The sequence below is a fragment of the Lissotriton helveticus genome, chromosome 4_1, assembly GCF_964261635.1.
Source record: "Lissotriton helveticus chromosome 4_1, aLisHel1.1, whole genome shotgun sequence".
NCBI lineage: Eukaryota > Metazoa > Chordata > Amphibia > Caudata > Salamandridae > Lissotriton > Lissotriton helveticus.
The window spans coordinates 2,064,540,991-2,064,568,142 of record NC_136063.1 but is presented as its reverse complement, the minus strand read 5'-3'; the positions used below and the strand labels follow the sequence as shown (position 1 = coordinate 2,064,568,142).

Genomic DNA, 27,152 nt, shown 5'->3' with positions numbered 1-27,152 from the left:
CACCCTGTTCAACTTTTACATGGCCCGCTTGCACCCATCGTCAGATCCCACGGACTCACCATTGAATCCTACGCAGACGACACCCAACTCATCCGCTCCTTATCCAACGAACCCAACATCTCCTAACACAACTTTCAATATGGAATGGAAGCCATCCCCAGGTGGATGAAGAACAGCTGCCTACAACTGAACATGGACAAAACCGAAGTGCTCATCATGGGCCCTCACACCGATGCCTGGAACGAAATCTGGTGGCCCCCAGCCTCGAGAATCCACCCTCACCCACTGACCATGCATGCAACCTCGGAATCATCCTGGACTCCGAACTCAAAATGGACCACAAAATCAATGCCGTCGCCTCCTGTTTACACACCCTCCATCTCCTACGCAAGACCTTCAACTGGATTCCCCACAAGCACAGGAAAACCATTACCCACACCCTCATCAGCAGCAGACTGGACTACGGCAACACACTCTATGCCTGGATCAACACAGAGTGTAGAGCTCAGAACAAGATATTATAATACCAAAGTGCTATTCCCAAATGAGTTTACGAGGATGGAAACTTCCTATTAATAAAATAAAGTAGTAAATTCAACCAATTAGATGTCTTTTAGTCTGTGTCGTAGGTCCCACAACACTGTTGCAGGACAACAATACCCTAAAATGAGGACATTTTACAAAAAAGACTCAAGCTATACTCATTAATTGATCAATTTAGAAGAGCTCTAGGCTCAAAGTTAAATAGAATCAGTCTTTCTTACCAAACACATTTCAAAATGTTATCCACAGAACTGGGAACAGAAAGTAAAACCAAGCGGAACTTCTGTAGTCCACTCCAATTGGTTTGGAGTATCACAGGACCCGTGGAAAGTACAAAATATAGTATTAATAATAAATAAAATTAAGTTAAAAATTAAAGATAACCTCAACGTGGTACTTAACTATTCTAATACCGTTTCGCTTTATGATAAAAAAAGAACTGAAATCCACTAAAAAACATTGGTTAAAGCAATGTTATAGGTAGGTATAGTAATTAAATCAGACTTCTTTAAAGACCATAGAAATTCACTGAAAAAAAATCAAAGGTTACAGGGACTCTATAATTAGGTATTGACAAAAGGCCTTAACTTATGTTAAACAAAACCCAGAAATTTACAGAAAAAATGCAAAGGTTGAAGGGGTATAGTTAGGCAACAATGTGAGTACTAACTTAACATTTTAAAACCAAAAGACAACTAGAATTTGAAGACAAACTGATGTCATCTCAAATGACATAAATGATGACATCACTAATGACATCATTAAATGAATGTGACAGTTTGCTATCAACTGATCAGACAGAAAGGTATTTAGTAAACAACTTCCACAGTGAATGTTCTATACCTTTTGTACTGCTAAAGCGTGAAAGCGTTTTCAACATGCTTGGCTACTGTAAGGGGCTTACGTGTCTGGAGGAATTGGGCTCTCCAAGAACAGTTGAGCACAAGGCTAAGGCTATTGGTAGTTGGTAGTTGGGGCTTAAACAGCTAATGCAACTTTAGCGCCTGGAAGAAGTGGGCTCTCTTTGAACAATTTTGTACAGGGCAAAGGCTGAACTAAGAGTTGACCATCCGAGGGGCCTTGAAAATTTGGATGCAGTGGGCTCTCTGTGAATAATTGTATACCAGGAAAAAGCTGTGTGTAGTAGAGGCTTGTTCATTTGATGTGGCTTGGGTGCGAGGAGGGAGTGGCCTGTCCATGAACAATTGTCTACAAGGCAAAGGATGTACATAGTAGGGGCTTGGCATCTAAGAGGGGTAAAGTGTCTAGATAGAGTGGGTTTTCAGTGAACAGCTGCGTACACAACAAAGGCTATGCATAGTAAGAGATTGACCTCCTAAGGAGACTTAGGTGTCGGGAGGGTGTACATTTTCTGTGAACTTTTTTGTACAATGCTTAGGTTATATGTAGTAGGGTCTCCGCCATCTAAGGGGTCTTGAGTACCTGGATAGAGTGGGCTCTAAGTGAAAAACAAAGAAATTCAGCTGGTATAGTTACCTGAGTTAACTATAACTTGTGCCCTGCAATACACTGCTTAGGACCTCACATTTTACATCACTCATGACATGGGCAGTGACATCACTGATGACATCTCAAATGACATCACTGATGACATCAGTAATGACTTCCTCCAGTGACTGTTTTTAAAATGTTTATGAGTGTTAAATATATATATACAAAGGTTTATTGGTGAATCAGTGGGTGTATGAGTGTCTGTGTGGACGACTCAGTGGGCGCATGACTGACTGCATAAGTGAGCAATTAGGTGTCTCAGCGAATGTTTAGGGGAGTGACTAGTTGTGTAAATGAGTGTATCTGTCTGCCAGTTGATGTCTATGTGGGTGTATGAGTGTGTCAGTGGATACATGAATGGCTATATGGGTGATTGATTGGTTGTCTAATTCCCTCGATGGTTGTCTGTGTGTGTGGGTAAGGAGTTGTGTGACTGTCTGTATGGATGAATGAGTGTGTGCGTCAGTTGCTGCATGGGTGACTGTGAGTGTCTCAGAAGTTGTATTGGTGAGTGGCTGTGTCAGTGATTGAGTGCATGTGTCAGTATGGGTGAGTAACTGGGTATATGGAAGGCAGTATAGGTGAGTGACAGGGTATATGAGTGACAGTATGCGTGAGTGAGTGAATATGAGACTGGGTATATGGATGTGTGCGTGCTTTTATCACTAACTGTATAGGTGAGTGAGTGTGTTACTATTTGTATGAATAAGTAAGTGGGTTTGTGTGTAACTGTTTGAGTGAGTAAGTGGCTGTGTGATTGACTGTATGAGTGACTGTCTAGGCGTGTGAGTAGTTTAATAGCTGACTCACTCAGTGTGTAAGTGCCTGTATGTGTGTATGAGTGGATATGCCAAAGGCTGTATTAGTGAGTGAGTGGGTGTATGAGTGACAGTATGGGTGAGCAAGTGGATGTGTGTGTGTGTAGATCTATAAATCAGTGAGTGGGTGTGTAAGTACTGGTTTGGCTCTGTGAATGGGTTTGTGAATGTTTTTTGGGAGTGGCAGTGGGTGTATAAAAGATTCTATAGGTGTGTGAGTGAGTGCGTCAGAGATGCTATGGATGATGTCATCACTGATGTGATCAGTGATGCCATTTGAGATGTCATCAGTGATGTCACTGACCATGTCATGAGTGTAAGTGTAAGCTTAAGAGTGCACTGCGGGGCACAAGTTATAGTTAACTTAAGTAACTATAACAGTTGAATTTCCCTGGATTTGGATGAGTAAAATCTGACCCTAACTATAACGTCCCTGTAACCTTTGTTTTTTTTTGGGTGAATTTCTAAGGTTTTTTAAATCCTATTTGCTAACTATAATGTCCTTGTAACCTTTGTTTTTTTCAGTGAATTTCTTCGGTTTTTTAAATGCTAATTCCTAACTATAACGTCCCTGTAACCTTTGTTTTTTGTGTGAATTTCTATGTTTTTTTAACTAGCTGTCACATTTGGAGAGTGGAGGAGAAAGGGGGCTGGGCCTCTGACCAGCTCTCAGGAATTCCTCTGTGTAGGATTTACAGGAGGTACCAAGAGGGCTATTTAGCCCCCAAGGTCCCTATGGAACCAAGGGGACTTTATCCTCCAACTAGTAGTGTGCAGGGAAGGCACGTTTACTGAGTGGTGGAGAAAGGGGGCATGGCCTCTGACAACTTCTCAGCAATCCTGCTGTGTGGGACTTACTGGAGGTAACAGGAGGGGTAGTTAGCCACCAAGGACATCCTTGGTGACCAACTACCCCTCCTATTACCTCTAGTAAGTCCCATAAAGCAGGATTGCTGAGATCTGATAGCAGTGCATGCTCCTTTTTTCCACCACTCTGCAGATGCTCCTCCTGACGCATTACTAGTAGGGGGATGAAGTCCCTTCGGCTCTTAAGGGTCCTTGGGGGCCAACTAGCACTTCTGTTACCTCCAGTAAGACCCATTCAGCTGGAATGCTGAGAAGTGGTCAGGGGCCACGCCCCCTTTCTCCACCCCTCTGCCAACGTGCCTTCTGGTGCACAGCTACTTGGGGGATGAAGTCCACTTTAGTCCTAAGGCCCACAGGAGGCAAGGGGATCTCATCCCCCCACCAGCAGTACAGCAAGAGATGCATTTGCAGTGTTGTGGGAAAAGGGGCATGGCCTCTGACCAACTCTCAGCAATCTCACTGTGTTGGACTCACTGGAGGTAACAGGAGGTCTTGTTGGCCCTTAAGGACCTTCAGCAGCCAAGGGTACTTCATCCCCCACTCAGCAGTGCCCCAGAGGGCGCATTTGCAGAGTGGTGGAGAAAGGGGAGGGGCCTCAGCAATTTGAAGGCTATTTTTATTTCCTATTTTCTTTAGTAAGGGAAGCTATGTGACCCCTCCCCTTCCCTGGACCATTTTGGGACCCGGGGACCCCATCCCCCGGGACCTGGCCAATTTTATTATACTAAAAAAAGTGAGGGGGCCCATGGCCCCCCTGCATTTTTGTGATTCAGTCAGTGGGGGGCCCACACAGGGCCCCCATTATTATTATGTATTACCCAAGGGACCTGGCCCACTTGGAGGCCTAATTAAACAAAGCGCGGCAACCCGTGCTTTGTTTTTATGAAAAAGTCTGGCGGGATTTGCAGATTCAATGCGACTCCCGCCAAAAATTTAAAAAATGAAATGCTTTTTTTGGCAGTAGGGATCCCTGTGGGACCTCCGTGAACAGGCCCAGGGGGGCAGGGTGTTTCTACTCTCTTCCTTTATCTTTTTTTTAACATTTTTGCTTGTGACTAGGTTCAACCGCGTCACAAGATGGCTGCCAACACATCTTGGTTTGAATACACATATATATATATATACACACACACACATGCATATGTTTATGGATTTTTTGTTTTATACAATTCTGGAGTATTTAGTACTAGTTACATCTGTTAAATTGTTTACAGGTATATAAAGTTAAGTAACCTTTTTTTACCAGTAATATATGTAGATATATATATTTGGCGACCAAAATGTTAATTTTTTTAAATAAGGGCGCTGTTATGTGATTGAAAAGATGGATAGGCTGAGTAAACAGTTGTGGAAAGGGGATGCTATATTTATGCAGAATTCGTTCTGTTTATCTATTTTAAGCCCCTTTACAAATGTTAATTTCTAAAAACCCATACCTTCACTCACATTTTAACCCATTGATTTCATACCTGCATTAACACCTCAGTGTTCAGTTATATGTGCCTGCTCCTCAGGAATGGCCTTAAAATGCAACAGTTACTATTCCAACAAAATGGCCCCACTATTAACTTGAATACAAAATGTTAGTGCTCTAGTTGTTCATTAATGCTCTGTTCTTAAGCTGCATTTGATTATTAGGGCGTTAAGTTACAAACTGGAGCTGGTATTGGAAATATATGTTTTACTCTACATGCCAGACTGTTGTACTGAGATGCATATTTGGGAACTCATTAAAAATGGCCCCTCATTTTATATTTTTTAGAGCACTAACCATCATGACTAAGAGAACCACCTCATTTGGTTCCTTTGCTGCTTTCTCCCCTGTAGACAATTATGTCAGTTTTCCAGCTTTGATTCCATCAAGAAGGTGTTCAAGTGTGCCACACTTGTGTCATAAATGCTGAATATTAGAACTCTAGTTGTTCATTATAACACTGAGGGAAGCTATAGTAGAACATTGCAAAATCAACTAACATGCTGCTGTCGGTATTCTCAAATGGCTGAGTATGATGTCTTGAACATAAACAAATGTGCTCTCATTTTAACTTATGGATCACTTGCATAACTCCTATGAGAAATTCACAAGAGAAAACCGCTTTCTTTCAAACAGGATTCATCAAATTTCAGCAGATGGTCAGCATTTTTAAAGGACAAAATCACATGAGAGTTCATCAGAATTCCTAAAATTAGTATAATGCCACCAACAATTGAATTATCTTGTGTCTAAAGTCTGTTATCCCATTCATATAGTCTGTTAGCCCATTCATATGTGTTCCTTTTTGTTACCCTCAGCCAGGCTTTCACTACAATGCTTTTCAGTGGGGACCATGATCCTGAGTTCTACAATGGCTACCACAAAATGCTGTCCATGTTGTGGTCAGTCTATCAAGGGAGAGTACTCATGGGATCCACAGACCCCACTGGGGTTGAGGGTTTGTTCACCCTGTCCCTTTTGGGTTTTTAAATTCATGTTCAGAACGCATGAACCATGTCCCTGAGTATTTTAGTGGCTTCTACAAAATATTTGTCATGTTATGGCCATCAAATGAGAAGTGACAATTCCTCTTTAAGTTAGTCAATCAGAGCATAGCTGGACACCAACATTTCAGATATACTTAACTTGTAAACCCTTCATGCTCAACCTGAGACCCTATTTAAATATTAATTTCTCTAAAACAGCTAAACTGATTTACACCAAATATAGTTCTAACTTTTTGCTACATTTGCAGTAATTCTGTTCAGCCATGTGTTTCTGTTTTGGGGAGATCATCCAGTAGGAGTTAACATGCTTAATCACACTTTTGGGATCCCCCATTTTTCTTGGCCCCTGCTTGACGGATCAGCCCCAAACATCCCATAAAGGAGCCAAGGTGGATGAATGCCATCAAACGGTTCCAAAGTTATTAGCAAAGCAAAAAAATCTGTGATCTAACTATAATTACTTATATACACACACACACACAAAATTGGTTTGCTAATAACTTTGGTCCATTTGACACTTCTTCACAAAACTTTCCCCCCAAAAACTTCATCCACCTCATCTCCTTCCTGGAAAGTTTTGGGGTGATTCGTCAAGTGGGGGCAAGAAAAAAGGGGGTCTCAAAATGCTAAATCACAATGGATTTTCCATAGACTTCTTAAGTCAAGGAATTCCAACAAATGTGACAGGAAGCTAGATCTTGGTCCACAGATTGTGCTTTTTGTGATTTTGTGTAAATCCGTTCAGTAGTTTTTGAGAAATTAAAGATAAAAAATAATTGCATGTTGGGTCCGTGAGAGTCTCGAAAGACTTTTGCGAGAGCACCACTTGAAAAACTGAGCATTCTGATTGGTCCAGGGAGCTTTATTTCCCTTGGGCCATCTCGCTCCTGTGGGAGTCAGACTCCCGCGAGAGCAAGTGCTCTGACTGGCTGCCACATGAGAAAAACTTTACTGGAAGCCATTACAGGACTCTAGGATTTCGGCCCCTGTCCTGAAGTTTAAAAAAGAAAGAATACAAGGGGGAAGGGTAGGGTTACCCTGACCCGCTAGGCCCCATGTGGGGGACCCAGATGGACCCCCCAGGGGTAAAAAATAAACTAAAAGGCAAAAAATTGTGCTATCCTACAAGACTCTCGCAGGATGGAAAAAAAACTCCTAAAAAACAAAAAAGGGGCCTTTAAATAACCTTATGTCCCACGGAGCTCACCCCCAGTGCTGTGTTCATAAAGGGAAGGTAGGCTGCGTGGCCCCCCTCCCCAAGCCTGTAGAAGCCCTAGGGAGCCTGCCCTCAGGTGGAAAATAGTTTATATGGGTAGGGGGCCATGTGGTCCTCCCTCTCCAAGCCTCCTGAGGCCCCAGGTAACCCAACCCGGGTCAAAATGTAGTAAATAATGGAGGGGAGCCATGCTGATCCCCTCCCTAAGGCTCAAAAGGCTCTGGCGACCCATCTTGTGGTCGATGACTTTAAGGGAGAAACCTGTATTTGCTCTTGTTTGGTAGGAGTATTTTTTAATTTTCTGAGCAAACACCAAATCCGCTTCCAGCAGACGGGAGCTTTGAAAATCCTCCTGGCAAGTGGGATTGGACTTTGATGCAAACTCAGAGTTACTAAAGGCAGTAAACCTGGTTCTGTACAAAATGGTGCACATAATCGAGATAGGCGTAACAAGGAGAAATATCTTCATTTGCGTTGTGGCGCAAGCGGACCTGCGTTGACTCTAAACACAAGTGCACCAGCTCCAGGAGAGAGCTGAACAGCTACATATCTTTGTAATGTTCAGCTCTCTCCCATGCATGCAATGACTTGCTGTATTACGTAAAATGTTTGTAAATCTGCCTCCTAATTTTCACTTACTTAAATTAGGGCACATTGCATCTTTACTACGCCACTGTCTTTACCTCTTCAAGCACTTGCCTCTGCCCACTGCAAAGCTTCTTACTGCCTTGCCAGTCCCACTTTTCACAAATTTTCATTGTAAAATACAGAACTATGGGCCTGTTCATCGCTCTTTGTAAGCTTAAATGAATCTTTTGTTCGGTTGCCTTCTGTTAATGGCACAGTTAGTTTGCTCCAAAAAAAACCACTTTCTAAAACTTCCACCTTTAGATAATTAGGTTACAAGGGAGCATTCTGAAACACTGCCGGCCTACTTTCTGCCTCTGCAATTTATTCTACCATTAGTAGATCCTCTCAAATGTAATATATGTGAGCCAGCATTCTGTTTCACAACAGGTGTGAATCTTTCTTCTCACTTCTATTTTTAATCATTAAACACATTGCAGGTTTCAACAATTTACTCTACAAGACACCTTGGCTGTATTATATGAGCTGTGTTATAAACAGATTAAATGTGACATTTAGGATGAATACCTTAAAATTCTCATCTTAAATTAAATATTGCCATGTAGGCAGTGTTAAATTTGAGCCATTGGTTGAAGGTGGGTTTCTTTTGTTGGGAACTGGTATATGTTTTTCATCAGAGCCTTTAAACCACCACAGGAAAGAGAAAGGCAGCGAACAGAGAAAGGAGGAATCAAAAATTGGAAAAACAACAACAAAGGGAGAAAGCAGGGATGAAAAAGAACCTGCATACTGAGGCAAAAGGACAAGGAGAGGAGGGTTAGCAGATAGACATTCGGCAGTGGCTCTATGGGCTTTGTTTTGACCCCAGCACTTATTATTTTACAAACAAAAGGGCTCTCCTCTGCTCCCAGCCAACTACAGGCCGATCAGCCTTATAGATGTTCCCCAAAAATTATTCTCTCGCCTTCTTCTGGATCACCTTCTAGACTGGATGGAGGATAACGAGATCCTGAGTCCCCTCCAGGCGGGCTTCAGGAAAAACACGTCCACCATGGATCAGATTTTCCGCCTCGTTCTCCTCTATTGGAAAACTGTGAGGATCGAGGGGGGGGGGGCTGTACATGGTGTTCGTGGACCTGAGGTCCGCCTTTGATTTGGTTCCCCGCAAGAAACTATGGGAGGTCCTAAAGGAGCTGGGTGTTCCCACCCATCTACTTCATGCCATAATTAGGCTCCATGACAGCAACTTTGCTCAGGTTAGGTGCAGGAGGGATGGAGCGTTGTCATCCAGGTTTCCGGTTTTAAGAGGGGTAAGACAGGGTTGCGTTTTGGCGCCAACCTTGTTCTGCCTCTTCGTCAACAGTGTCATATCCCACCTAGACAATGTTACAGATAACAACGCTCCCCTGTTGGCAGGCAGGAGGGTACCGGCTATCATGTTTACCGACGACACCCTCCTGCTTTCCAAATCCCCGATGGGGATTCAACGGATATTAGATGGGTTTGGTCTTTTCTGTAGACAGCATGGTATAGAGATCAATACAGAGAAGACCAAATTCATGATATAAAACCCCTCCCCTAAGACCAGACCTAATCCAACACTGGGCTCAGCCAGATTGGAAAGAGTAAAAACGTTTCAATATCTGGGGGTAACCTTACATGAGAACTTATCCTGGGACCCACAGATAGCGAGATCCCGGTTAAAGTTGTCCCAACTGTCGGGGGCGATTTTGAGGGTCGCAAACACTTCTACCTTCAAACCCATTAGCCCGGCAGTAGAGAAGTATAAAACCCAAGCAAAAGCGGCCGCATCCTATGGTAGTGAGTTATGGGGGTATAAAGCTGGGACAGAACTTGTCAGAGTAGAAAACAACTTCCTCAGACGTCTCCTGGCCCTCCCCCGTGGCACTCCCCTCCTTCCCTTAAGACTAGATGTGGGTCTTCCCTCGATAGGCGAGGATTTGGAATTAAAACCACTAAGATTCTGGCACAGGCTATGGACCACAGGCGAGCTTGCACACTACAGGCAAGACCTTATCCATGTAATGAATTTGAACCAGCCTGACAGAATCCCGTGGTTGGCATTTATAAAGAGAGAACTGTATCGTTTGAGACTCCCAGAGTTATGGGAGTTTCCTGAACAAGGCTGTCAAAGGGTTCCTCGCAAGAGACTAGTCGAAATATAGAAGGAGAAAAGTCTAGCTTCTTTGGTGTGTGCACCCAATAACGGCATTTTAACTGAACAATTCCTGGACTCCAAAAATTCATATCAATTTGAAGGTTTTAACGACATTATTTTCCCCATTTTAGCAAGAAAATTGTTTATTCAATGGAGGTTAGGCACCCTGCCCATCAAAACCTTTACTTGTAAATGGACGATGAGGGACGACAAAACTTGTCCAGGGTGCAGTAATCATGATGAGGAGGAGATTCACATTCTGTTTTTCTGCCCAGCCTACAATAGACCAAGGAAATACTGGCTAGTGCCATTATGTAGGAATTTGGGCATAAGGAACCATTTACATTCATACAGAATACTGAAAACAAGTACCCTGCCCCACATAGTCTTTGCAGTTGCTAAGTTTATAATGGCTATGTGGCAGATAAGAGAAAATTAGCAAAAGACTGAACACAGTTATGAACTGTAATGTTAACTCCTACCCTCGTCCTGGCCTCCTGGGAATGAACTCTTATGGATTGTACATTAGTGTGTTTTTACTGTATGCGGATGTTTTATATGTGATGTTTTATTGTATCTTTTATGGTCTTAAAGGCCGAAATAAAGAATTTTTGGATTGGATTGGATTGGATTTTACAAACTAAGCACTGCTTTTAGGGTCAGTCAATCAACCTCCAAAAACTATGATAATTGCTATAGATTCCAGAGTCCCACTTCATTGTACAGCAACACTGTAAGTAGTTATGGTTCCAGCCTGATTAAGAATCCCTTCCATACAGAATAGTCGGAGCAAAACAACACTAATACCAAGAGGTGGATTTTCTCGAAGTTCTTTTCTGCTGTCTGCTTAAATATATGGCTTCACATTAAGGTATATATATCATAACCTGCAAAATGGGGATAATGTGTTAGCCTAGAACTGTTTCTGGCCAAGTTCATGCACGGGAAGCTCAGTATTACTTGCTCTGACAAAATTGCTTTGCAATATCAATCAATCAATCAATCATGCCATTTGTATAGCGCACTACTCACCCGGGAGGGTCTCAAGGCGCTTGGGGGGAGGGGTATGCTACTGCTCGAACAGCCAGGTCTTGAGTTGTTTCCTGAAGGCGAAATGGTCCTGGGTCAGCCGAAGGTGGATGGGGAGGGAGTTCCAAGTCTTGGCAGCCAGGTAAGAGAAGGATCTTCCTCCGGCGGTGGCTCTTCGGATGCGTGGTACGGCTGCGAGGGCGAGGCTGGTGGACCGTAGCTGGCGGGTGGGCATGTAGAAGGTCAGGCGGTCGTTGAGGTACTTGGGGCCCAGGTCGTGGAGAGACTTGTGTGCGTGGGTGAGGAGCCGGAACGTGATCCTCTTGTCGACGGGGAGCCAGTGCAGGTTCCTCAGGTGGCTGGAGATGTGGCTGCGTCGGGGGACATCCAGGATGAGTCGGGCGGAGGCGTTCTGGATGCCCTGGAGTCTTTTCTGTAGCTTGGCTGTGGTTCCGGCGTAGAGGGCGTTTCCGTAGTCCAGTCGGCTGGTGACGAGTGCCTGGGTGACAGTCTTCCTGGTCTCGGTCGGGATCCAGCGGAAGATCTTGCGAAGCATACGCAGGGTGTTGAAGCACGATGAGGAGACGGCGTTGACTTGTCTGGTCATCAAGAGGGAGGGGTCCAGGATGAAGCCCAGGTTGCGTGCGTGGTCGGTTGGCTTGGGTGCGGTGCCCAGGGCTGGGGGCCACCAGGAGTCGTCCCAGGCGGAGGGCGAAGATCCCAGGATGAGGACTTCCGTCTTGTCCGAGTTCAGTTTCAGGCGGCTGTCCTTCATCCACTCGGCGACGTCTTTCATCCCTTCGTGTAGGCAGGTTCTGGCGGTGTCGGGGTCTCTGGTGAGGGAGAGGATCAGCTGGGTGTCGTCGGCGTAAGAGATGACAGAAATGGGCCATGTGATCATGGTAAAAAGAAAATCTATCTGCCTCTTAATTTTGCAAATTTATTTTGTGTTCATGCTATTGTGCAGAACATCTCATCCCTGTTGATGAAGATTGTGGTACAAGTTTTCTTGCATTTGTTTAATTGTATTCTCCTCGTACAGCTAGGGTAGGTGGACTTCGTTACTTTTAAGGAATCATACATTGTATCAATTTCCCAAGCAGCACCTTGCCACTAGGGTTCAGGTTGAAATGTGTAGCAAATGGGTGGATGTAGGTGAGGTTAGAATTTTAGAATTCCTTTCACATGCATTTTTAGTTTGATTATCCTGAACTTCAGTAGGTAGACATAACACTCTCTTTCCCATGCCTTGTTCCAATAGATACTCCAGGAATTTTGAGTGTATAGCGGCGGGACCAGCCTGGCCTGGATACTGCACAGGCAATGTTTTAGGCATTGGATGTCTGAATCTGAGGAGCCCTTCGAGTAGAGTTTTGTATCATCAGCAAATGGGTGAATCGTGAAGCTGTTATCTAAGAATAGAGCATCAAGCTGCTCCATGTAGAGGTTGAAGATGATAGGAGACAGTATGGAACCTGGGGAGCCTCTACAAGTGATAGGGATTTTTAGGACCTGGAGATGCACATCAGAACACACAGGTATCAGTTGGAAAGGTAGAAGTAGAATCAGTTGGAAAGGTAGAAGTAGAACCAGTGAAGAACATTGCTGTTGCATCCTGTTCGAGACCCAAGAGTGCCTTTGAGCGAGGGATGGTTGACTGTCTTCATGGCAAATGAGAGGTCCACCAATAACAAGAGACAGGGGCCGTATTTGTCTGTGGTCAGTATGATATTGTCTACAATATGTAAGGTAGCAATCTCTATGCTGGCTAGACTGTGATCTGAAACCAGACTGGTAGTTGTGCAGAAGATGTTAGCATTAATGTGATCTTGGAGTTGATTATAGATTGCTTTTTTCGATGAACGTGCTGACTATTTATAGTTGAGTAATGGGCTGGTAGTTGGCAAAGTCATCAGGGGCAAGTGTAGATGTCTTCATAAGTAGGAGGTACTAGCCTATCTCAAGAGCTTCTGGGAAGATGCTTTGCATGAAGGATGAATTGGCAATGGTGAGAAGGGGTGAAACTGTCCCCCAAGAGTGTTTTGATCGAGTACGATGGTAAGGCATAATCTTCATTAGAAGTTGCTTTTAGAGAGTTGAGAAAGTCGGTGAACTCTGCAAGAAATAAGGTTTAAAGGCTGACCACTGTGAAATTCTATGGGAAGGGGAGGGCATAAGAGATGAAGCAGGCTTAGTGTTGTTGATGTGCTGTTTTATCTTTTGTATTTTTTTCACTGAAGAAAAGGTTCATAACATTGCACTTTTCAGTGCAATAAGGAGTAGCTGGGTCTGGCAGGGGACTGATGCTTTGATATACAGTCTGGAAAAATGTTCTACTTCGGTCAGTGGCTTAATTGATGGTGTTGGTATTGTACTTTACTTAGGCTGATCGGTTGTGCTGTCTGCGTGTTTCACGGAGTGACTTCAGTACCATGAGGTCGTTGAGAGTTCTGTTTTTCTCCCATTTTCTTCGGTCTGGGAATGGGTCCGTTATTCTCAGCAAGGTCTTTAGAGTGCCAGGTTGGTGTAGGCGTTTGCTTGCACTTATTTGTTTTAATTTGGAAGTGCATGTCCACATTCTTTTTTTTTTTTATGTTGATGTTGTTTAGAAGGGTGTTGTTGTCAGAAATGGGGTAGATAGGATGAGATATGATTTAAAGCATAAGGTTATGCATACACAATCCCTTGTACAATTACTATACAGGGGCTTACCATTAAAACATGATATACAGTCGGCCCCTGCTTCTTATGTCTATAAGTCATGTCCTGTAATTGTTAAGCAGTCTACAAAAGGTTTCTACAGCGGTGGCAGTTAGTTACAGCCGAAATGTGTGCCCAGAAAGGCTTAGAATTTAACTTAGGGGTTGAGATGCAAAAAACACTTCCATATTGATTGTTATTAAACAACACAGAAATTCAATACCTTCCCCAACCGACCCTTTCTTTCTCTTTCTTTCCTGGAGCTTTCCGAATGCAAATGCATACCTGCATAATATTTTAAGTGTTCTCACATTGTCAATCCAATTCCTTTGTAAGCCACTCTTTCCTGGTAGTGTTTTCATATGCGCCAAATAAAATGCAAATATACATGTTGCTTTGATGTTGCTGCAAAGTCGATTGTGCATTGATAATATCAGGCAGAATGTTCACCTTGTTCTTAGCCACAGGAAACAATTTCCCGGACCAGAAGGAGACACTTACATGACTGATCCTTACAGAAAATGGGCAGTTTAAAGGAGAGAAATATTTTAAATGCCTGCTGTGATAGGGCTGTACCTACCAGTCTGTAGGGAATCTTGGGCATTTTAAATTAGCGCAAGCATAGATTGCAGTAAGGGTGCAAATAAAATGCTTGCAAAAGGAGCAATATAAAATTGGTTGATTTGATTGTTGGAGAAGGAGGGATGTAATGTTGTGGAGGCCTGGGCAAGACCATCTCTACCAGCCCAGCAGGAAAGGCCCATGTCATGTCCCTCCCATATGTAAGCGTTATAAGCTGGGCTGGCATACACCAGTCCAGCGTGGTGAGTGTTAATATATAGCCCAGGGCTCCGGGCATGGTAAGTACTCTGGCCACTACCATACTAATCGTGTGTGCCCTGCGTGTGCTCTTGTCCTGCATGATGCCTGATCCTACCGGCCTCTGTAGCCCCAGTTCTACATTACACTGGCGACGATGGTGGCTATGTTCCACAGCCACCCCTGAAGGCCCCTCATGCAAGCACCTCCAGCACCTCTCAGCCGCCTCCCTGCGGCACCGCGACCACCCGAAGTGCACTGCTGACCTCACGGTGCGTTGTATCAACTACTCCGGTCGCTGCACGGCTGCAGCTGTGCCCAGCGCTGCCTGCCACCCCAGGCCAGTAGCAGCTCCACTCCGCAGCTGTCTGAGAGCTCTATGCGGTGAGTGCCCTCCCCTTGATGCAGCCCCTGCACAGTGCACGCTCTGGACGCTCCCGGCTCTGTACGTCGCCGGCCTCATGCCGCAACGCCCCTGCCAGTACTGTGGGGCACTGCAAGGCCAACAGTACCCTTCCCTCACTGCGGCCTCCATGTGCTCTGCCTCCCTCAGCCTGTGCCCTGCACAGACAGTTTGGCGCTACACTGCCAGCAGCACCCGAGGCTCTACATCCACCTTGTGTTCCTCATTGCACAGCCTGCAGCCTCCACGGCCCATTCAGCACCACACCGCCAGCTGCAACTGGGCTCAGGACAGCCCCAGCCTTCTCCCTCCCCAGCCCCCCCCCCCCCCCCCACCGCCTCGGACGGCGCTACACCTGGGGCCTGGTAAGCAGCTTGTTTTCTTCACAGTCCAACCAGACGGTGCCACGGGCAGCTCAAACAGACTTCAACCTCCCCTGTTTGCAGGAACAACAGCAAACTCCCACCTTCAGGCACCCCTTAGGTGCCTTTGTGCAACCAGACAGACGCTCCGCATGGTGTTGCACACCGAGGTCAGCACCACAATACGTATTCAAGCGCTACGAGTGCAGGCTCACTGCGACACAGTGCACGGCCCACCACCCATCACTGCACCTGTCCACTATGATGACCGTCCCGCCACTGTAACCCTTTACAGTCACTGGCCCTCCCCGTCCTAGGCAGCACGGTGGAAGGGGTGGGTGGAGCACTGAGAAATCTATTTTGAGGCGGCGGATGTCACAGCGCCAAGCAGATGCCCAATGCTCCTTTACCTGGGAGAGGCAGACATTCACAAAATCTCCAAAAAGGTGCGGAAAGCTGGACTCCCGAGAAACTACACCTTCATGTGGGACGCTATCACTGCCCACTTCGAGCTTTATGCCAACCCGGACTATGAACGGTGACTCCTCCGTCAACCTCGGCAGCTGCTGGATGAATCCGTCTATGTCAGTGGTCCCCAAACTTTTTTAGGCGGGGGCCACATCAACTTTCCTTCCTGTGATGAGGGGCCGGGGTCAGTCTTATAACAGGAAATGATATGGCCAAAGTGACAACCAGTATCATTGTGGAGATTATAATGACATTTTTTGCAGCTGCCCCCTCGCTTGGCCTTGGCGCCACCTGTTGCAAAAAGTAAAAGTAATAGAAAGTCTTCTCGTGTTTATTTTAACTACCACAGATACTCCTTGATATAGATCGGATTCGCAAATAAAACCACAAGCTGATGATAATTTTTGTGGCAAACAGTGAAATAACATTAATACAGAATAATTGTAATAAACAGGCTGACTTTAGGGTGGTCCTCGAAGCATGCTGGCCCTTCAGGGGTAACACATTGACCATTTGCTACCTCTTGTTCGCTTTCGATACTTGCACAAATGCCACCACTGCCCAAGTAGCGTTTGTTCTTGTGTCCTCCATTTATTGCAGTATTATAACTCTACTTGTACTTTGCACCCAGCATTCTGTTTCCTCAATTCAAGGTGATTTTGAAAGACCGGTAATTGATGAGTAAATACATTTCTTGAAAGCTAGGAGGAGCGTTTTGTGAATGCCAGTGAGCATTTCCCTGTGAGGATTTCAACTGCCTTGAAAAAGTCTGGTTGGGGCAATACTCAGTTAAACTCAATATAGGAGGCCGACACCGGAGAGCCCTTTGTTAAAATCTATGTCTGAATTCTTAGTATTGGTGCAAATTAATATAAAAAACGCACAATGATAAAACAAAGTCTCCATGGACCCCCCCCCCCCCCCCCCAGCTAATCACACCTTTGCTTCGGGTAAAGTCCGCGCTATATAAAAAACCACAATGATAAAACAAAGTCTCCATGGACCCCCCCCCCCCAGCTAATAACACCTTTGCTTCGGGTAAAGTCCGCGCTATATAAAAAACGCACAATGATAAAAACAAAGTCTCCATGGACCCCCCCCCAGCTAATCACACCTTTGCTTCGGGTAAAGTCCACGCTATATAAAAAACGCACAATGATAAAACAAAGTCTCCATGGACCCTCCCCAGCTAATCACACCTTTGCTTCGGGTAAAGTCTGCGCTATACCAAAAACGCACAACCCACTGCTGCCCGCTCCATCCACGGTCCCACTCACCTGCTCACAAGGCTCCCGCGCCGCTCCCGGTCTCCGCGCCTGTCCCGGACACTGGACTCTTCCCACGCACAGATATGCATGACGCAAGACGCGCGCGTACGCCGTCCAGTCAAGTCAAGTCGCAGGCAGGCTTCGATCTGCACTGTGTCCGAGGCAATCCGGTACAGAGCGTAGGAATAACGAGTAGGAATAACTCAATAACCCTGTGGATCTGGACGCACCAGGAGGGCCACTCGATTTCATTAGACGGGCCGGATTTGGCCCGCGGGCCGTAGTTTGGGGACCCCTGGTCTAGGTATTCTACGAAAGCCTTAGAGAACTTGCGAGCACATGCACCCGCCCGGATCATCCAGGGATGGGCCTCATGTAAGCTCAGCGAGCACATCCTGCCGGAACACAACATGCCCATGAGGGGCATCCTGATGCTTGGGCGCTCCAAGGAACTGTCCAAAGCACAGGCAGCTCATATGGACTCTATCTCGTCGACAGCTATCAAAGAGGAACCAGTGAACGCATTCCGCACTGACACATGGGAATCCTGGCAGAAGATCACCAAGCCAGCACCACAAAGCTCCAGGCAAATCCCACAGAATCGGCCGTGTGGACGGTGTGGAGGCCCATACTCACATGATGGACCCTGCCCGGCTAATGGCAAAACCTGCAGTGCGCGTGGGAAGCAAAACCACTTCTCTAAAGTGTGCCGCTCGTCACAGATAATGTGACCCAGAGGCCTGCAGAAGCAGGTTCATGCAGTCGAACTGCAGAAGGGTGACGCCCCCGACAGCGACATGGACGAAGACGACATTGCCACAGTTCACGTAGTGAGGATGTTGAATACGCTCACAGCTGCCCGACACTCTGCTCCCATCTGCAACATTGGGGTGCAAGAACGCACCGTCGCCGCCCTCATCGATACCGGAGCCACCATCAACCTCATGGCAGAAAGTGTTTACCGTGGTTTGCCGAATCCTCCGGTGCTTCACAACACCAACGTACAGGTGTATGCATTTGGCCATCGATCACCACTAAGGTTGCGTGGCGTTTTCCAGGCGGATCTCTCTCCTGAGGACACCCGTCAACGGACAAAGGTCTACGTCTCACGAGAAGGGCCAGGATTCCTCCTCAGCTGCCGCACTGCTCGGGATCTCAACTTAATCCACTTTGCCTTCAACGTACATGCCCATGATCCAGACCGCCTACTCCAAGACTTCACGTCATTGTTTGTAGGAATCGGATGTTTGAAAGGACCAGCCATCCAGTTACACATAGACAAGTCGGTGGCCCCAATTGCCCTTTAGCACAGATGTATTGCCTTCCATTTCTGGCCGAAGGTGGAGGCCGAGTTTTAAGATCTGGAAAGAACAGGCATCATCGAGCGAGTGAGTGGTCCAACACCATGGGTATCACCCATAGTCATGGCAAAGAAACCTAAACAGCCAGACGAAGTGCACATCTGCGTGGACATGCAAGTCCCATATCTAGCAATGACTGTGGATGACATCATCGGCAAGCTGGCAGGATCCAAGTGGTTCTAGAAGATGGACCTATGGTCTGGCTACCACCAGATATCTCTACTCCCGGACTCCCACTCCATCACCACGTTTTCAACTCATGCAGGGCTCTGGACGTACATGTGGCTTAACTTTGGCATCTCCAGCGCAGCCGAAGTATTCCAGAGCATTATTAAGAATATTTGCTACGAATTACAAGGGGTGCTCAACATGAGCGACGATATCCTAGTACACGCTCCCACACTGGAAGAACACATCCTCTGCCATCAAGTCGTCTTTTCACGCCTCCGAGACTGCGGGCTCATGCTGCACTGTGAAAAGTGAGATTTGTTGCAAAGAGACATCAGCTTCTTTGGCTAAAGGTTATCTGACAAAGGCAATGGCCCAGATCCCGACAACGTGAAGGACATGCAAGACGCGCCAGCCCCATCTTCTGTATCAGGAGTCAGAAGTTTTCTAGGTATGGTGAATTACTGCAGGCGATTTATCAAGAATCTGTCTGACTTAACAGGCCCACTCAGAGACTTGACGAAAGCCACCAGCATATGGACGTGGGAGTCAGAGCACAAAGAGTCATTAAAAAGAACAAAGGCAGCCCTATCAGCGGATACCCCCCTAGTATACTTCGATCCTAACAGAGAATCCCAGCTCATGGTACATGCCAACTCCACTGGTCTCGGAGCGGACCTAGCCCAGCAGCAGGAATGCAGAGAATGAGCTCCTGTAACCTATGCCAGTCGGACTCTCACGCCTACGGAGCAGCGGTATTCTCAAATTGAGAAAGAAGTGATTGCAATCTTGTGGGGCTGCCAGCATTTTTACATATACTTATCTGGCCAACCGTTCACAGTTCTCACTGACCACAAACCCCTATTCCCACTGTTTCAAGGCTCCTCCTCTCCCCTGCCGCCAAGGATTGAAAAGTGGATCCTACAACTTCAGGAGTTCCAATTCACTGTAGAGAATCAGCCAGGTACATGGAATCCAGCAGACTTTCGGTCCAGACACCCTCTGCCCGCCACGATCCCAGAGGCAGCAGAAGCAGTTGCAATTGAAGACTACGTGAGGTTGATTGTAGAGAGATCCTGACCTCTACCGATCTCCCTTGAAGACGTCATTGAAGCCACAAAAGAAGACGACTGTCTTCAGATTGCAATTCAAGCAGTCGCATTGGGCGAAGGGAAACCTTTACAAAGCCCCACACCACGCCGCACGGAGGCCGCCTAGTCAAGTCTGAAGGCCTTATACCTAGTTCGCCAGGACTTCTTGGTGACCACAGATTGTTGCCTTCTGAGAGGCCCCCCCCTCGTGCTAACGGCAAGCCTGACCCATTAAGCCGCCCTCCTGGTGCACAGAGCCCGCCAAGGGATCATCAAATCGAAAAGCCGAGTCTGAAGCAAAGTTTGGTTCCCGGGCCTTGCCCTGAAAGTGGAAGCAGTAGTGAAACAGTGCCCCGTATGCCTGGCAACCAGCCTTCCAGACAAGCCAGCACCAATCATCACTGAAGCCGCTCCTGGTGAGAGAGTGAGCGCAGATTTCGGTATCCTCCGTGGAGGATTACACATGCTGGTGGTGGTAGATGACTACTCACGATACCCAGAGGTAGAGATTGTGCCCACCACGTCTACAGTGGAAGTGATTCCGAAACTAGAGAAAATCATGGCAACACATGGGCTGTTCAAGGAGATTTGCACCGACTACGGGCCCCCTTTTACAAGCATAGAACTGACCAACTATCTAGCATCCCACCATATCAAAATACGCTGGATAACCCCCTGCTGGCCTCAAGCCAACGGCGAAGTAGAGCGCCCTATGAGGACCCTAAACAAGCCCATTCAGATTGCACTAGCTGAAGGTTACAACCTAGAGCAAGCTGTGTACCAGTTCCTTCGTGAATATCGGCTCACCCCACACTGCACTACCGGCATCCCTCTGATAGGTCGTACTGTGACAGACACAATCCCACAGCACCCTGTGTTGGAGGACACCCAAAATCCCCCAAATCAGTCTGACAAAGCTTCCTGGAGGAGACACGCTAGAGAATCCTCGCTCCTGGAAGGAGACCAGGTACTGGTACCAGACCGCCACCCGGAGGAAAAAATCTGTCTTCCTTTTGAACTAGACCCGTGGGTAGTGGTAAGCATCAAATGCACCCAAGTAATGGCTAAAAGAGGCCAAGAGACTGTAACCAGAAATGTGTAACAATTCAAGAAAGACCCCCACGCACAGCATGGAAGACTTCCCAGAAAGTGCGTCACCAGGTGGGGGCATTCCCGTACCTCCCCCCCAGTGCCATCGGAGAGCAATCAGGAGCTACAGCAGAAGGATCAAGCACAATGCCGTCCCTCGACATCCCTCCAGACTTGAGTTATGGACTCCCAACCGTGAGCGACGAGAATGCTGGACCAGGTAGAGACAGTAACACGTTGTCGCCATCACCCACTTCCTCGCTGAGAAGCAGACAGAATCGGTATGAACTGAGACTCCACCCGAGGCTGCCACAAAGGTACAAAGACTTTGTATCCGAGTGACCCGAGACGATCGGAGGGCCGATTTGCTGTGGCGGTAAACGGAGCAAATGCACATGTCCCCGGCGACCAATTAAGAATGTTCAATGCACCAATTGATTTGTGTTTCAACTGTTATTATGTTTAGCTGTTGTTAATTCCTGGTATAAGAGAAATGTAATGTTGTGGAGACATGGGGGTGACCATCTCGTCCCGCCCAGCGGCAAAGGCCCATGTCATATACCCTCCCATACGTAAGCGAATTGAGCTGGGCTGGCATATGCCAGTCCAGTGTGGTGAGTGTTAATAAATAGCCCGAAGCTCCGGGGCGTGGTTCATTCTCTGGCCACTACCATACTAATCGTGTGTGCCCTGGGTGTGCTCTTGTCCTGCACAAGGCCCGATCCTACCAGGCCTCCATAGCCCCAGGCCTACATTACAGGGGACAGTGCCAGAAGTGATCAAGGTTGTGTACTCCATCTCAACGTGGTAGGGAGGAATCACAACAAAACATGACTTTAAATCACTGTAATAGCTGACGTCATGATTATTCATTTGTGGCTATTATGCTTTTCATATTATGCCCCTATTATGCACAGCATGTTCTGCTTTCCTTATCTTGATGTATTCAGATTTTCATGCTTATCACTACTATGCAGGTATTTACAAATGACTCGTTAAGCGCCAGCAAGTTTACAGATGATTTTAGATCTCTTTCAAGGTATTTTCGCACTTTTCTCATCAGAATGAAGAGCACCTGCAAACGTAGTTTTGTTTTCTGTCATTTGCATTCTCATTTGACCATTTGTGACCAGTGGTGATAAGTCATAAGACACTTCAAAGGCCTACAATGTCCTCCTACCTACCCTGCCCATCATGTTATAGGACACTCATGGCTAAAATGCTCACATTATGGGATATTTATATTTCCTATCTCTATGAAATGCCCTTCCTCTGCTGTTTTCAGATATTCATTTGCTTTCACAATGCTGGTTAAGTGCTTGGTTTATACCCTATAAACATGATTTAAATGCTGGCTTAAGCACAAACACCCCTCCTGTCAGGGGATTCTGCAACCGAATACTGGCCCTTTCTCCATCAGCAACACTGACATATTTTATAGAATTATTGTCTGATTGGAAGCAGTGGCTGTGGAGCTAGTGAAGGATGCTTAGCAGCAGCGTGTTTATTTTATTTCTTTACAGGCCTAAGAGGCGCAGCTGCACACTTAGAGACAGAAAGCCAAATCATTCATTGATGTTTTAGCAAAAGGCGTAAATGGGAATGCGTCGCAGAGCACTCACAGCTAAAAGAAATGGGTGAGTAGTCACATAGAATACTTGGATTATCTGTCAGACAAAAATATGGATGCTTCTGCATGCTTGGGGATGCTAAGAGGTACATTAGCATTCAAAGGCATTTTACGCTCCTTAGAACCAATCTCTGTGGTCGCCCATGACTCATGGTCCTAAGTGTGATTGGAGCATCTTTCCTTGGGAAGAGCCTGCACCTGCGAGCACTAATGGATGCAAATACGTACTCTAGGTATTAAGCAATTTTACAAACTATAGGACCCTCTGTCACCAGTAATGTCATCAGTGATGTCACTGACCATGTCATGAATGATGTAATATGTGACGTCATGAGCAATGCATTGCGGGTGCGCGAGTTATAGTTAGCTGAACTAACTATAACAGTGGAATGTCTATGGTTTTGTAAGAGTGAAATGTCCAGCTAACTATAACGTCCCTGAAACCTATGTTTTTTTCAGTGAATTTCTAAGGATTTTTAAATGGTAATTTCTAACTATTACGTACCTGAAACCTATTACGTACCTGAAACCTATATTTTTTTTTCAGTGAATTTCAATGTTTTTTTAAATGCTAATTTCTAACTATGACATTCCTATTAAGTCACCTTGAATCCTGAAGGTCCCTGGTGGCCAAGTAGCCGACCAGGTACATCCAGTAGGTGCCACAGAGCTGCGCTGCAGAGAGGTGTTCTGAGACCACGCTCCTTTTTACACCACGCTGCAAACGCAGCTTCTGGTGCACTGCTGCTCAGAGGATGAAGTCCACTTGTGTCTTGAGGTCCTCAGGATACAAGAGGACCTCATTGCCCCATCAGCAGTGCAACAGAAGCCACATTTGTAGAGTGGTGTAAAAGGGGCGTGGCTTCGGAGCACCTCTCTGCAAGGCAGCCCTGTGGCGTTTACAGGAGGTACCGTTTATCGGTTTGGCGTCATTGGACTCTCGAACGTGTACTCTTTGGAGATTCAATCATAGAGAAGAATAAATACTGCGAAAATTAAAAAAAGCTGTATTTAAAAGTCCTTAGACCAGAAGACTTGATACCAGAGGACCCAGAATAATTTTGACGGTCTCAAATCTTATTCAATTAAGGCCTGTGGGATTTCAGTTGAAACAAGATCCTTTCTTGTTCAAAAAACTGTGACAGCTTATAATTCCGTTCACACTATCTATGGGCATTCCAGCCATTATCAGTCCCTATAAGGGGTCACAGTTACAAATATATGTTGTCCTGAAGAAGGTCCTGCGAGTAAACAACATAAGACCGAAACGTCGACTGCTAAGTCAATCTCTACGCTGGCTATTAATTATGCATCTGACATTTACTATAAGAACAATAGTAGTCACTTGTCATTAATTTATCTTGATTGGAATTTTTATTCAGATGTTTGATAGGACAATTTATTTATTCCTTTGGCATTTGAAGTTCTGATTAAATATGTGATATGATTTGTACCCTATGAATTTTTAAATATTTACATATATAAAAGAATCTTTTGTTATAAAGATTTCCTGTGTTGCTATTCTCTCATTTGATTGTTTATTCCATATCTCACAAAAAAGATGGTTTGAGATAAATTATGTACAGATCCCAATGTGGTTTAGTCAGATAAATTGATAGTCATATGATACAGTCTGACTTCTGTAAGTCATTTATTATTTTGAAATAAATTCCCTTGCCGGTATCTTTTACTTTACATTATCTGCCCGAGCCCGCAAGGGTATATTGGGTCACCCACCATTCTTACATTCTTTCTGAACCAAGCACTATCTTTTTACCAAATTTGGTGTAATTCCGTTTAGCAGTTCGGGCTGTAGCCTTGGCTAAAGTTCCCTATGGAAATTTGATTACCCACCTTTTATTTTTTGAATTTCTCAGGAACTACTGAACAGATTTACACCATTTAATAAAAAGGACTCTTTCTGAACCAAGGGCTACCATTTTCCCAAATTTGGTATAATTTCATTGAGCAGTTCGGGCTGTAGCTGTGTCTAAAGTTTCCCATGGAAAATAACATTGGGAAAACACGTTTTGGGACCCCCCTTTTTTCTCGCCCCCATACTTTTCAAGACAGTAGGTTATATATATATATATATATATTTTGTATTTATTTATGTATTTATTTATATAAAAACACATATCCACTTCTATATATATATATCAGTTGCTACCATCTCCATGGTAACAAAGTGCCTTAAAAATAAATCAGAATGGCATCTCTGAAAATGTTTTCTGTGCGCAAAGGAGAAAAGTGTGCCAATCATCCCAGGATTAACACATATCTAGGATAAGCGCTTGTCCTTGTGCGCGGAGCAAAGCATGAGCAAATGCAATGAATTTTCCCATAATCTAACATTTCATGCGGGTACCACCCACCCTACAAACACCTGAGTCGTATCAAAGTTGTCTGTAACCTCATGGTAGATAAGTCTGTCTTTCTCACGTCATGATAATTCTCTAGAGCATACAGGTGTGTGCCAGCAAGATGGTTGTCAGATCCGACAAGGTCATCTTGACCTTCCATTCTCTATAGAAAGATAAACTGTGGATAATTGAATTGGGAAATAGCAACACCAGTTATTTACAGGGCTTAGACATTATAGAAAAGCGATTTATAGCACAATGTAAAAGTAAGTTATGATTACATGTGCAACTTTGTGATGTTGTCACACTACTGAATGAGGATCAGAGCTCCCACTGGTGGGAGAGGGATGTTTAAATGTAAGTGGCTAATAGCATGCAGTGTAGTGCAGACCATTTTTGAAAATTGTTTGTTAGTTAAATTTTTTCCCTTCTTCAGTAAAAGTGAAGAAAACATTTATTGGAGTTTTGTTAATACTTATTATTGACCCACCCAATCTGATCGTTTACGTGCAAATTTTGACAACTGGATCGCATGTGTTCTCGCTTTGCATCCTATAAGACTGCTGTTCATATTTCTTAGGGGCAGCTTGCTAAATTTTGCAGACCCCAGTTTTCTTATCCCTCTTGGGGGGTGTAAGAGATGGGTTGATTAGCAGCATGGGGGAATTGTGCTGATCTGCTGCAAGGATGCTCTAATGTAAGGATGTAGCATATCAGTGTGCCTTGAGGGATGCCGCCTGCTCATGTCACATCCACCTTCAGGGTTTTCTAGATACAGATACACACCTAAAAGAGAGAACAGCAGCATATCTCTACGGACTCCAATGTTTCACTTCACTTCATGTTCACTGGACACTAGGTTTACCGAACTCAGGGCATTCTGGGAGTATATTTTTGGTTCATGATTGAACTACTTGAATTTATACAACTGCAAACAATATTTTGTAAGCAGAAAGACCAGACTGGTGACACACTTTCATGCTGGCATGGGATTGTCTTGCGGTGAATGGTGGCAGCCACATTATTCAGTGAACAAGAAAATTAAGTGGCTGAATCAGGCCACACGCTAGATTTATGGACTCCTAATTGCATATGCTCATGGCATTCCACATGGTGCATTCATCAGTCAGACATTTAGGCATCTATCTCCAGGCACCCTGAGTACATCATTTTCTGGTAAAATGTCCAGAACTTTCTATCTGATATGCTTATTCAGTAGGCTACATGGAGGTTCCTGAAAGCATGTAGTCGAATCTTTTTCAGAATGTCTTGTCTCCATATTCTATGCTGAAAAATCAGTAATCAAACTAAGTGTGCTGTTATTAGAACTGATGAACCTTTTTCCTGAACGCTCACTGAGTGGTTAGGGGTAGAACACACAGGATCTGACATACTGTGTCAGCTGGCCGCCCATGCAGACTGTATGCAGGGTTATTCTGAGAGGTGGGGCAACCTGCACACATGTTTGTGAGGTCATAATTGGGCATGTGATGTATGTTAAGAAACAAGACTGTGCTTTATCTAATGATGGTTTTGCCGGCCTTCACTTGTAATATGATGGCTGAACTTTAGAATTTGATGGCTGTACTATTGGCCTTTCATGGCCTTGCCCATGGTGTATCAAGGGAGTACCTCGGGCTTACCATGGCAGTACCTTTGTTAATATATGGGTGGTAATTTCAGTTATATCTGCTTTATTATTGTTAATTTTTATCAATTGCTTTCCTTGTATGTGTTTAATAAGTTCAGGGATTATGCTTCCTGTAGTATCAACAGGGTCCTCCAGGATAGTTGGCAGATCTGCTAGAAATATGGCAAAGAGTAGAGGGGCCAGTACGCAGCCCTGTCTTGGGCCATTATTAATCGCTATTTTCGGTGTCAATGAGCCCACCGTACACTTAATGATTTGGGCCCAATTCTGTCTATGTAACTCCTAAATTACAACCGCAGTCATTCTGGGATATCATATTTTTTCAGGGTCTCCGAAAGGCATTTCCGATCAACCAGGTCAAATGCCGCAATAACACAACTTCCCTCTTTGCTCCATAGAGTTCCGTGCAACCGCCTATAGGGTGAAACAGTGGTCAATCGTAGAGTGTCCTTCCTTAAAGCCACCCTGTTCCACAGGCACAATCAACCATTTCTCCACCCAATCCTTCAATCTACCCAGGATTATTTTGGCAAAGACTTTCTCACC

General features: G+C 45.2%; 1 protein-coding gene across 3 annotated transcripts in view; it reads right to left on the bottom strand.

Annotated features, from left to right (window-relative positions):
* Positions 1-27,152, bottom strand: part of GRIA3 (glutamate ionotropic receptor AMPA type subunit 3) — a 1,208,798-nt gene that overhangs the window by 115,624 nt on the left and 1,066,022 nt on the right. The gene's annotated exons all lie outside the window — the stretch shown is intronic.